The sequence below is a fragment of the Salvelinus namaycush genome, chromosome 11 (assembly GCF_016432855.1).
Source record: "Salvelinus namaycush isolate Seneca chromosome 11, SaNama_1.0, whole genome shotgun sequence".
In the NCBI taxonomy this organism is placed as follows: domain Eukaryota; kingdom Metazoa; phylum Chordata; class Actinopteri; order Salmoniformes; family Salmonidae; genus Salvelinus; species Salvelinus namaycush.
Genome location: NC_052317.1, coordinates 38,614,099 through 38,627,317, shown reverse-complemented (window position 1 = coordinate 38,627,317; position 13,219 = coordinate 38,614,099). Strand labels below are relative to the sequence as shown.

General features: G+C 43.6%; 1 long non-coding RNA gene across 2 annotated transcripts; it reads left to right on the top strand.

The window, feature by feature from the left end:
* The first annotated feature begins 4,573 nt into the window (after positions 1-4,573).
* LOC120055663 lies at positions 4,574-7,264 on the top strand. Of its 2 annotated transcripts, XR_005477710.1 has the most exons (4): positions 4,574-5,192; positions 5,378-5,444; positions 6,768-6,958; positions 7,079-7,264. It is a non-coding gene; the product is annotated as an uncharacterized LOC120055663 (long non-coding RNA). The 2 variants fall into 2 exon arrangements; XR_005477709.1 differs by having other exon boundaries at positions 4,574-5,444.
* The last annotated feature ends 5,955 nt before the right edge of the window (positions 7,265-13,219 follow it).

Genomic DNA, 13,219 nt, shown 5'->3' with positions numbered 1-13,219 from the left:
TCAGGAGCAACGTAATTTCACTCATTTCCAAGTTGACGAAATTACATATTTAGGCAAAAAAATCATACACAAATATAAACCAAAAACACAACACACAGTAAAAAGTCCTTTACTGTAACATGTTCTGTTCTGTCACAAGTGAATAAGTACAGGGAAAAGAAAGACCCACAATCAGTGACTGCAGTAATGGTGCTGCATTGGATAGCAGGTGTTTTACAGGCTCCTGACCAATTCTTCCATTTTGTGTGTTTTTTTTGTACGTTATGTTTCCGCCATAATTTCCTATGACCAAAAATAGTTTTTGGACATCAAAACAGCGATCACTAACCTCGATTAGGATGAAGATTACCACTAGAAAGAGTCAGAGGCTCAGGACAAACTGCTCACCGCGGACTCAGAAAAGAAAAAGGTGGCGTAAGAGTGGCCGACGTGCGGGCACCCTGACAAAACTACATTGGCGAGTACATAAACTGCCTCTACCCTCTGTTCTATTGGCGAACGTACAGTCACTGGAGAACAAACAGGACAAGCTCCGTTCGAGACTATCCTATCAACGGGACCTTAAGAACTGTAATATCGGAGTCGCGGCTGAATAAGGACATGGAAAATATATATAAAGCTGTTTTTTTCGATGCATTGGCAGGACAGAACAGCAGCACCGGGTAAGCTCAAGGGAGGTGTGTGTTCTTTGTTAACAACATCTGGTGCGCTATCTCTAATATTAAGGAATTCTCTACGTTCTGCTCACTGTAGACCATGCTATTTAGCAAGAGAGTTTTCATATATTTTTCGCAGCTATATACAACCACAAACCCGATACTGGCACTAAGACCGCATTCAACGAGCAGTATAGGGCCAAAAGCAAACAAGAAAATGCTCATCCAAAGGCGATGCAACTAGTGGCCGCTGATTTTAATGCAGTAAAACTGACATTCGTTTTACCTCATTTCGACCAGCAATGTAACTAGAGGCGAAAAAAACTATAGATCACTTTTACTCCACACACAGACACACATACAAAGCTCTCCCTCGCCTTCCATTTTGCAAATCTGACCACAACTCCATACTCGTTATTCTTGCTTACAAGCAGAAATTATAACAGGAAGTACCAGTGACGCACTCAATACGGAAGTGGTCTGATGAAGCGGATGCTAAACTACAGGACTGTTTCGCCAGCGCAGACTGAAATAGGTACCGGGATTCATCCAATGTCATTGAGGAGTTTACCACCATCAGTTACCGGCTTCATTAATAAATGCATTGACGAAGTCGTCCCCACAGTGACCATATGTACATATCCGAACCAGAAGCCATGGATTACAGGCAACATCCGCACTGAGCTAAAGGCTAGATCAGCCCCTTTCAAGGAGCGGGACACTAATCCGGACACTTATAAGAAATCCCACTACGCAATCAAACAGGCAAAGCGTCAATACCGTACTAAGATCAAAACCTACTAAACCGGCTCTGATGATCGTCGGATGTGGCAGGGCTTGCAAACTATCATGAATAACAAAGAGAAACCCAGCCGCAAGCTGCCCAATGACGCTGAGCCTATCAGCCAAGCTAATTGCCTTCTATGCTCACTTCAAGGCAAGCAACACTGAACCATGCATAAGAGCACCAGCTGTTCCAGACAACTGTGTGATCTGGCTCTCCTTAGCCGATGTGATTAAGTTTAAACAAGTTAACATTCACAAGGCCAGACGGATTATCAAGATGCGTAATCAGAGCATACGCAGACCAGCAGGCAAGTGTCTTCATTGACATTTTCAACCTCTCCCTGACCCAGTCTGTAATACCTACATGTTTCAAGCAGACCACCATAGTCCCTGTGCCCAAGAACACTCTCCCTGTCCAAGTCTGTAATACCAACATGTTTTAAGCAGACCACCATAGGTAACCTGCCTAAATGACTACAGACCCGTAGCACTCACATCTATAGCCATGAAGTGCTTTGAAAGGCTGGTCATGGCTCACATCAACACCATTATCCCAGACACCCTGGACCCACTCCAGTTCACATACCGCCCCAACAGATCCACAGATGAAGCAATCTCTATTGCATTCCATACTGAATTTCCCCCCCTGGACAAGAGGAACACTTATGTGAGAATGCTGTTCATTGATTACAGCTCAGTGTTCACCACCATAGTGCCTTTCAAGCTCATCACTAAGCTAAGGACCCTGGGACTGAACACCACCCTCCGCAACTGGATCGTGAACTTCCTGACGGGCCGCCCCCAGGTGGTGAGGGTAGGCATCCGCCACGCTGACCCTCAACACGATGGCCCCTCCTGTACTCCCTGTTCCCTGACGACTGCGTAGCCGCGCACGACTCCAGCACCATAATTAAGTTTTCAGACGACACGATGGTGGTAGGCCTGATCACCGATGACGATGAGACACCCTATAGGGAGGAGGTCAGAGACCTGGCAGTGTGGTGCCAGAACAACAACCTCTCCCTCAACTTCAGCACGACAAAGGAGCTGATCGTGGACTACAGGAAACGGAGGACTAAGCACGACCCCATTCACATCAACGGAGCTGTAGTGGAGTGGGTTGAGAGCGTCAAGTTCTCCGGGGTCTACATCACTGAGGATCTATCATGGTCCACACACACCAACACAGTCGTGAAGATGGCACGACAACACCTCTTCCCCCTCAGGAGGCTGAAAAGATTTGGCATGGGCCTGTCATGCCAAATAGTGTGCCCCGGCCAAATAGTGTTCCCCTCTGCGTCCCAATGGGATTCGATGAGTTCTAGCTTCTGTTGCTAGGGCTGTTGCTAGAACTTAAAACATTCTGACCAGATTACGTAATGAACCAAAGCGTCCGTTGCTATGTTGGTTGCTTGGCTCTATTTTACCTTGTAGCGTTCGCGAAGGAAGAAAGGAGGACGCGGGCAGTTCTAGTTCTATTTCACCTCAAAGCGCTTTCTGAGTCCGCGCAAAATGATTACTTCAGAATTGGTCTCCAAGGACGGTGTTTTTGACGGTGACAACCTGCGGACTATCTGCTGCTTCAGAGGACCGAAAAAAATGGAAAGAGAAGACTCTTTCTTTACCACGTACAGTTGAAGTCGGAAGTTTACATACACTTAGGTTGGAGTCATTAAAACTTGTTTTTCAACCACTCCACAAATTTATTGTTAACAAACTATAGTTTTGGCAAGTCGCTTAGGACATTTACTTTGTGCATGACACAAGTAATTTTTCCAACAATTGTTGGAAAATGATGTCATGGCTTTTGAAGCTTCTGATAGGCTAATTGACATCCTTTGAGTCAATTGGAGGTGTACCTGTGGATTTATTTCAAGGCCTACCTTCAACCTCAGTGCCTCTTTGCTTGACATCATGGGAAAATCAAAAGAAGTCTACAGTTGTAGACCTCCAAAAGTCTGGTTCATCCTTGGGAGCAATTTCCAAACGCCTGAATGTACCACATTCATCTGTACAAACAATAGTACGCAAGTATTAACACCATGGGACCACGCAGCCGTCATACCGCTCAGGAAGGAGACGTGTTCTGTCTCCTAGAGATGAACGTACTTTGGTGCGAAAAGTGCAAATCAATCCCAGAACAACAGCAAAGGACCTTGTGAAGATGCTGGAGGCAACGGGTACAAAAGTATCTATATCTACAGTAAAACGAGTCCTATATCGACATAACCTGAAAGGCCGCTCAGCAAGGAAGAAGCCACTGCTCCAAAACCGCCATAAAAAAGCCAGACAACGGTTTGCAACTGCACATGGGGACAAAGATCGTACTTTTTGGAGAAATGTCCTCTGGTCTGATGAAACAAAAATAGAACCTTTTGGCCATAATGACCATCGTTATGTTTGGAGGAAAAAGGGGAAGGTTTGTAAGCCGAAGAACACCATCCCAACCGTGAAGCACGGGGCTGGCAGCATCATGTTGTGGGGGTGCTTTCCTGCAGGAGGGACTGGTGCACTTCACAAAATAGATGGCATTATGACAGAGGAAAATTATGTGGATATATTGAAGCAAAATCTCAAGACATCAGTCAGGAAGTTAAAGCTTGTTCGCAAATGGGTCTTCCAAATGGACAATGACCCCAAGGATACTTCCAAAGTTGTGGCAAAATGGCTTAAGAACAACAAAGTCAAGGTATTGGAGTGGCCATCACAAAGCCCTGACCTCAATCTTATACAACATTTGTCGACAGAACTGAGAAAGCGTGTGTGAGCAAGGAGGCCTACAAACCTGATTCAGTTACACCAGCTCTGTCAGGAGGAATGGGCCAAAATTCACCCAACTTATTGTGTGAAGCTTGTGGAAGGCTATCTGAAACGTTGGACCCAAGTTAAACAATTTGAAAGGCAATGCTACCAAATAATAATTGAGTGTATGTAAACTTCTGACCCACTGGGAATGTGATGAAAGAAATAAAAGCTAAAATAAATCATCCTCTCTACTATTATTCTGACATTTCACATTCTTAAAATAAAGTGGTGATCCTAACTGACCTAAGACAGGGAATTTTTACTGTGATTAAATGTCAGGAATTGTGAAAAACAGAGTTTAAATGTATTTGGCTAAGGTGTATGTAAACTTCCGACTTCAACTGTATGTGTCTTTATATAATAAACTATTGTTAAATATTAACAAATAATGTAACCTGTTTTTTAGATTGACATTGCTAGTATTGAGAATTTTCCAGAACATGTGTGGCAATTATTTATTTCAGACGTGCCAGCAAGACTAGTGCACTCTATATATGCGCTGGGTCATTAGACACCATTAGACATGCACCTGTCTGGGGAGTGGACATGTCTGGTTATTTCTGTAACAGTGGTATGGCCTAATATTGACTGTTGCTATGGTCCTACATGAATGCACCTGTCTTAGGTGAGAACATGTCTGTATTTTTTAACTATTGGTGTGGCTCTAAAGGTTCCATGCCCTAATGTGAAACCAAACTAAAATGAGTGCAAGGCAAAAAGATAACGGTGGCTAAATGCCAGAGGGGATGAGTCATTAAGAGGAGTTACTATGTGTGTGACGTAAGGAGGAGAAATGCATAAGAAGTGTGTGCCAAGACTGGAAAGTTAGTTGTTTTCATGAACCAGCTCGGCTTTTATTATATTGTAATAAAAGTCTATTTGAACTCACAGGCTCCGGTATTTGAGAGATATTATTGACTGAATAATTCCACGACACTAGCTAATGTACTTATAACGTTATACCTCTGCCTGCCTAGTCAGCTAGCCAGCTAGCTAGCCAGACATTTTTATTTAGCTAACGTTAGCTAGCTAAGTTAGCTACTGTAACTGTTATTGTAGCTTAATCTTTCTATGTAGCTTGCACTTCAATGGTATCCCCCGAGAAGATTTTCTTTTCTTTTTCCAACCAGGCGAAGTACTGAAGGCACCACTGATCTCGACAAGAGGCGCAACATTCAGAGAAATTCACAATTCAGGGTAACGTTAAGCAGTTGAACTTCTATTAGATAACTGGACGGATTTAGCTATGTACAACCATTTTTCAACAACATTTTCCCATCTAGCTAGTTGGTCATCTACATGTTGCTAGCTATTCATATAGTTCAGTGGAGGCTGCTGAGGGGAGGATGGCTCATAATGGAATGGAGTATATGGGATGGTATCAAACACGTGGTATGTGGTTGATACCATTCCATTCACTCCATTCCTGCCATTTATTATGAGCCGTCCTCCCCTCAGCAGCCTCCATTGATATAGGTATATATCTGTCATATTGAGGTATCTAGCTATAAGTTAAACCTCATCAAATGGATAGGTGTAAGCAATTATGGTCATTCCAAATGTCCTTAACTAGGTGTCTTTGCTAGACTGACAGAGAGAGAGAGAGAGGCCCCACAGAGCCCCAGGACAGAAACACAATTAGACCCAACCAAATCATGAGAAAACAAAAAGATAATTACTTGACACATTGGAAAGAATGAACAAAAAAACAGAGCAAACTAGAATGCTATTTGGCCCTTAACATAGAGTACACAGTGGCAGAATACCTGACCACTGTGACTGACCCAAACTTAAGGAAAGCTTTGACTATGTACAGACTCAGTGAGCATAGCCTTGCTATTGAGAAAGGCCACCGTAGGCAGACCTGGCTCTCAAGAGAAGACAGGCTATGTCTCTCTCTGTCAGCACACTGCCCACAAAATGAGCTGGAAACTGAGCTGCACTTCCCAACCTCCTGCCAAATGTATGACCATATTAGAGACACATATTTCCCTCAGATTACACAAACTCCAATATCTACTGGGTGAAATACCACAGTGTGCCATAACAGCAGCAAGATTTGTGACCTGTTGCCACAAGAAAAGGGCAACCAGTGAAGAACAAACAAGAACAAACAAACAAACAAACAAGAACAAAATACAACCCATAATTATGTTTATTTATTATTCCCTTTTGTACTTTCACTATTTGGACATTGTTACAACACTGTATATATACATAATATGACATTTGAAATGTCTTTATTCTTTTGGAACTTCTGTGAGTGTAATGTTTACTGTTAATTTTATATTGTTTATTTGACTGTTGTTTATTATCTACTTCACTCGCTTTGGCATTGTTATCAGGTGTTTCCCATGCCAATAAAGCTAGTGAATTGAATTGAGAGTGTGTGGGGGGGGGGGGGTGAGAAAGAAAATATGAAACTGAGAGAGGGACAGAGAGATTCAGAGAGAGAAAGACAGCAGTGGAAATGTACTTAGACTTTAGTATTTCAATAACTCTTCTCTTCCAACTTGTTAGGTAATCATACAATATGTACCTACGGGGGAAGGATGGCCAGCCACACAGGAGTGTGATTTTTATTAAGGAGGAGAAAGAGGTTGTGCTGACCGAGATGCATGCTGGCCATTTCGGAGTGAAGCGCATGATTGCCAAAATCAACCTACGCTTCCTTCTTCTGACGGGGAATTGTCAAGGAGGTGGACAGCTGGGTAAGTGAAATAACCTTTTGTTTATCAATCACATTCTATTATATCATAAAGTAGTATGTGTTCAATGAATGTCATATCAGAGAGCACAAAATGTTTCAATATGTTACTTTGTGCTTATAGGTCATTACCCTGTCTAGCATGCCAGAAATGTGTGAGGGTGAAGAATGTGGTGCCGGAGTTGAAGCCCATCAAAGTTGTTTCACCATGGCACATGATCGGTAAGGGTCCTAATAGACTTGGCGCTTGCCATGCGGTAGTAGAGAGAACAGTCTATGACTGGGGTGGCTGGGGTCTTTGACAATTTTTAGGGCCTTCCTCTGACGCCGCCTGGTGTAGAGGTCCTGGATGGCAGGGAGCTTAGCACCAGTGATGTACTGGGCCGTACGCACTGCCCTCTGTAGTGCCTTGCGGTCGGAGGCCGAGCAATTGCCGTACCAGGCAGTGATGCAACCAGTCAGGATGCTCTCGATGTTGCAGCTGTAGAACCTTTTGAGGATCTCTGGACCCATGCCAAATCTTTTTAGTTTCCTGAGGGGGAATAGGCTTTGTCGTGCCCTGTATGATTCAATCTTAGCCCTGTATTGACGCTTTGCCTGTTTGATGGTTCGTTGCAGGGCATAGCAGCATTTCTTGTAAGCTTCCGGGTTAGAGCCCCGCACCTTGAAAGCGGCAGCTCTACCCTTTAGCTCAGTGCGAATGTTGCCTGTAATCCATGGCTTCTGGTTGGGGTATGTACGTACAGTCACTGTGGGGATGACGTCCTCGATGCACTTATTGATAAAGCCAGTGACTGATGTGGTGTACTCCTCAATGCCATCGGAAGAATCCCAGAACATGTTCCAGTCTGTGATAACAAAACAGTCCTGTAGTTTAGCATCTGCTTCATCTGACCACTTTTTTATAGACCGAGTCACTGGTGCTTCCTGCTTTAATTTTTGCTTGTAAGCAGGAATCAGGAGGATAGAGTTGTGGTCAGATTTACCAAAGTGCATACAACCCAGTATATCACTTGGGCCGAGCTTCCTGCCATCCAGGACCTCTATACCAGGCGATGTCAGAGGAAGACCCTAAAAATTGTCAAAGACTCCAGTCACCCAAGTCTCTCTGCTACTGCACAGCAAGCGGTACCGGTGCACCAAGTCTGGAACCAACAGGACTCTGAAAAGCTTATACCTCCAAGCCTTGAACAAGCATTTCGCTACACCCACAATAACATCTGCTAAACAGTATAAGGAGTAGAACATAACCTGGTTATATACAGGGAGTACCAGTACTGAGTCGATGTGCAGGGGTACGAGGTAATTGAGGTAGCTATATACTGTACATATAGGTAGGGGTAAAGTCACTAGGCAACAGTGTATGTGGTGAGTGAAAGTGTGTGTGTGTGTCCAGTGTGTGTGTTTGTGGCGTTGGTGTGCATATTATATGTGTGTGAGTGTACAGTGTTTTCAGACCCCTTGACTTTTTTCACATTTTGTGAATGTGCCTTATTCTAAATTGGATTAAAGAAAATAAAATCCTCAGAAATCTACACACAATACCCTGTAATGACAAAGCGAAAACAGGTTTTTAGAAATGTTTACTAATTTATACAAAATAAAAAACAGAAATACGTTATTTACATAAGTATTCAAACCCTTTGTTATGAGACTTGAAATTGAGGTCAGGTCCATCCTGTTTCCATTGATCATCCTTGAGATGTTTCTACAACTTGATTGGAGTCCACCTGTGGTAAATTTAATTAATTGGACATGATTTAGAAAGGCACACACCTGTCTATATAAGGTCCCTCAGTTGACAAGGAATATCAGAGCAAAAACCAAGCCATGAGGTCGAAGGAATTGTTCGTAGAGCGCCGAGACAGGATTGTGTCGAGGCACAGATCAAGGGAAGGGTACCCAAAAAATTCTGCAGCATTGAAGGTCCCCAAGAACACAGTGGCCTCCATCATTCTTAAATGGAAGAAGTTTGGAACCACCAAGACTCTCCCTAGAGCTGGTCACCCGGACAAACTGAGCAATTTAGTCAACATGGAAATGTTGTATTAGCATTGGATAGTTTTGACCAAAAGTTTTGTCCCATATGTAAAATGTATGCAAGCATGACTGTAAGTCACTTTGGATAAAAGCATCTGCTAAATGGCAATATGTACTGAACAAAAATATAACCACAACATGTAAAGTGTGGGTCCCATGTTTCATGAGCTGAAATAAAAGATCCCAGAAATGTTCCATAAGCACAAAAATCTTATTTCTCTAACATCCCTGTTAGTGAGCATTTCTCCTTTGCCAAGATAATCCATCCACCTGACAGGTGTGGCATATCAAGAAGCTGATTAAACAGCATGATCATTACACAGGTGCACCTAAAAGGCCACTCTAAAATGTGCAGTTTTGTCACACAACACAATTCTACAGATGTGTCAAGTTTTGAGGGAGTGTGGAATTGGCATGCTGACTGCAGGAATGTCTGCCAGAGCTGTTTCCAGAGAATTGAATGTTAATTTCTCTACCATAAGCCACCTCCAACGTAATTTTTGATAATTTGGCCTCACAACCGCAGACCACGTGTAACCACGCCAGCCCAGGACCTCCACATCCGGGTTCTTCACCTGCGGGATCATCTAAGACCAGCCACCCAGACAGCTGATGAAACTGAGGAGTATTTCTATCTGTAATAAAGCCTTTTTGTGTACATATAACTAGAAATAAAGTGACAGATAATAAACAGTAACAGCAGTTTATGTAATGAGTCAAAGTTAGTGCAAAAAGGGTCAATGCAGATAGTCCGGGTAGTTATTTATCAAATCAAATCTTTATTGGTCACATACACATGTTTAGCAGATGTTATTGTGGGTGTAGCAAAATGCTTGTTCATTGAGTCTTATGGCTTGGAGGTAGAAGCTTTTCAGAGTCCTGTTGGTTCCAGACCCACCCCAGTGGGTGGGCCTATGCCCTCCCAGGCCCACACATGGCTGTGCCCCTGCCCAGTCATGTGAAATCCATAGATTAAGGCCTAATGAACTTACTTAAATTGACTGATTTTCTTTATATCAACTGTAACTGCATTTATATTTTTGTTCAGTATATTATTATATATTATTGTCTCCAAAGAGGTGTATTCTGAACATAAACAGCATACAAAATCTATCTATAGTATACATTCTGAACACGAACGAGGATGTCAAACATGTAAAAGTGGTATTGGAGGCTAAATGTAAACACACATTCTCCTGCAGACAGACTCAGGGACATGATAGTTTCTGTCAGTTTCTTAGCAACAACATCTCCTGGCTCAGCCTTATCATCTCCAGCAAGGCCTGCTGGTCTTTCTCTCACATGACCTTTGCCCCCTCCATCTTCTCCGTCAGGGCCTGTTTAGTGAAGTTTAGATCGTACCGGTAAACACACGATAAGCTCTGGTTTGAGTTATTGTACAGACATTGTAGCCTGGGAGGTACCTAGATTAAACGAAGTAAGCCTTTGTTACAGGCTTTGGTTTTTTATTTATGTTTTGAGGTTGGACTTTAGCACGTAGGTCGCACCGATTGGTGTCACCTCGTCAGTCAGTGTGTTAAACCTGTGTTGTCCCAGGTGCTATTTAGGAGTGGCTGGCCCAGTGCTCCAGTTGAGCGTGAGAGATGTTAAGGAGAGCTACACTATGTCAGCTGTGATGCGAGTTCAACCTATTTACGTGAGAAAGAAGCCTGTGTTTTGGTGTTTCTTCAGTTCTTTTTACTCCCTGTCCTAAATTGTGTTTTTTCTTATAGTTTGTCATGGTGGGTGTCTTTAAGAACCACTATCTGTTTTATTTGGTTGGCATTGATTTTCTTTGTTGTGAGCGTCATTTTGAGTTTGTCTTGTGGGAACGTTACATCTTGGAGAAGTAAGCCTTATCCGAGCCAGAACAGTCCATAGGGACTGGAGTCCATCTCCTGTTTCTGTAGTGTGAGGCAGTGTGCTTTACAAGTACACCCCCTGGACAGGAGGCTTGTACCCAGAGGGAGGAACTCACTGGGAACGGATGTCAGTTCAACATTTGAGTTGTCAACTAACATGAAATCAACCAAAAAAGGTCCCCCTTTATTGGCTTTAGGTTTAAAATTGGTTGAAAATAGATAAGTCCCTTCAGGTTTTCCATATTGATTCAGCGTCATCACGTTGGTTGTTTTGAAACGCTGATTCAACCTGTTTTTTGCCCAGTGGGAAGCTTTACTGCTAAGCAGGCAGGCACCCTGTGGTCCACACACCTTCTGGGCTACCTTGCCCTGGCACACTGTGGTCCACACACCTTCTGGGCTATCTTGCCCTGGCACCCTGTGGTCCACACACCTTCTGGGCTACCTTGCCCAGGCACCCTGTGGTCCACACACCTTCTGGGCTACCTTGCCCTGGCACCCTGTGGTCCACACACCTTCTGGGCTACCTTGCCCTGGCACACTGTGGTCCACACACCTTCTGGGCTACCTTGCCCTGGCACCCTGTGGTCCACACACCTTCTGGGCTATCTTGCCCTGGCACCCTGTGGTCCACACACCTTCTGGGCTATCTTGCCCTGGCACACTGTGGTCCACACACCTTTTGGGCTATCTTGCACTGGCACACTGTGGTCCACACACCTTCTGGGCTACCTTGCCCTGGCACCCTGTGGTCCACACACCTTCTGGGCTACCTTGCCCTGGCACCCTGTGGTCCACACACCTTCTGGGCTACCTTGCACTGGCACCCTGTGGTCCACACACCTTCTGGGCTACCTTGCCCTGGCACCCTGTGGTCCACACACCTTCTGGGCTACCTTGCCCTGGCACCCTGTGGTCCACACACCTTCTGGGCTACCTTGCCCTGGCACACTGTGGTCCACACACCTTCTGGGCTACCTTGCCCTGGCACACTGTGGTCCACACACGTTCTGGGCTACCTTGCCCTGGCACACTGTGGTCCACACACCTTTTGGGCTACCTTGCACTGGCACACATCACAGTGAGGGACACCACGGGGTCAGCAGCACTGCCATCAACAGGTTACAGCACGTCCCGGACGACTTAACTGTAAGACCAAGCCACGTTGTCGAGGGGAACAGGGGTAGCGTTGAATGACAAAGATTATATTCCTTAGTTCTGAGTTACTATGGAAACAGAGAGAGACAAGTTCCATAAACTCCAGGTGGAAGGATCCTTTTTTTATGTCCAAAAAAAAGCAGAGAAATCTGGACCTGCTAAATCTCAAAAATGGACAGAAAAAATATACACCAGAAAAGTTCCTTTAGGTTATGAGTTTGTTTATTTGAAACAAAACCCCATCTAAATATGTCATCATTCAAACTTAACAATACATACCATTATACGTTTTGGGTACATAAAAAAGAAGAAGAAATTATTGAATGGGAAATAGTTTGGTACACGGCTATATTTAAGTGCAAAATAGTATATTAAACTAGGGAAATGTACAGTACATAGAGTTCTATGTGGAACATGGAATGTGATGCATAGATTTAAGACCAACTCATGGAATGTCTGTAGTGTGGGGCTATGGTCATAGCGACAGAAGGCGGACTAAAATAATCATTCAAATATAGTAGCAGATAGACATGCAGATCATTTGGTATGAGGCTACTGTGCAATAGTTGTATTCGAAAGGGACGGTTTTCCCCAGACACAGATTAAAGCTAAATACTGAACTAAAATGCTATTTTCTCAATGGAGATTCTCCATTGTTTTTAGTCCAGGGTTAGGCTTAATCTGTGTCCGGGAAACTGGCCTAAAACGTTTTGGAGGGACAGTCACTAGACTTCCATTATTCATGAAGAGGTTTAGACATTACTACACACCTGATTTAGCTTATGTATAGGCAATAAGGTGTTCAATGTACAGGCTGCGTGCAAGTTGCAAAATACGTTTGTACAATCCATTTTAAGACGACTCTCTTCACACGTAAGAGAACTATTAGTATTTATATAGTATAAATATATAGTATAGTATCTGCATCTGTCTGTAGCTTCGCAGTACAGCAAGACGGTTGTTGAGTGTCTATAAGATTAACTTCAAAATGGAATCTCCCTATAACACACGTTCTATTGTTTCTACTATGTTGTTGTTACTTATAACCTGGGTGTTCCAGCCCTGAATGCTGATTGGCTGACAGCCGTGGTATATCAGACTGTATACCACGGGTATGACGAAACATTTGTTTTTACTGCTCTAATTACTTAGGTAACCAGTTTTTTTTTTTTAAGGCACCTTGGGGGTTTGTGGTATATGGCCAA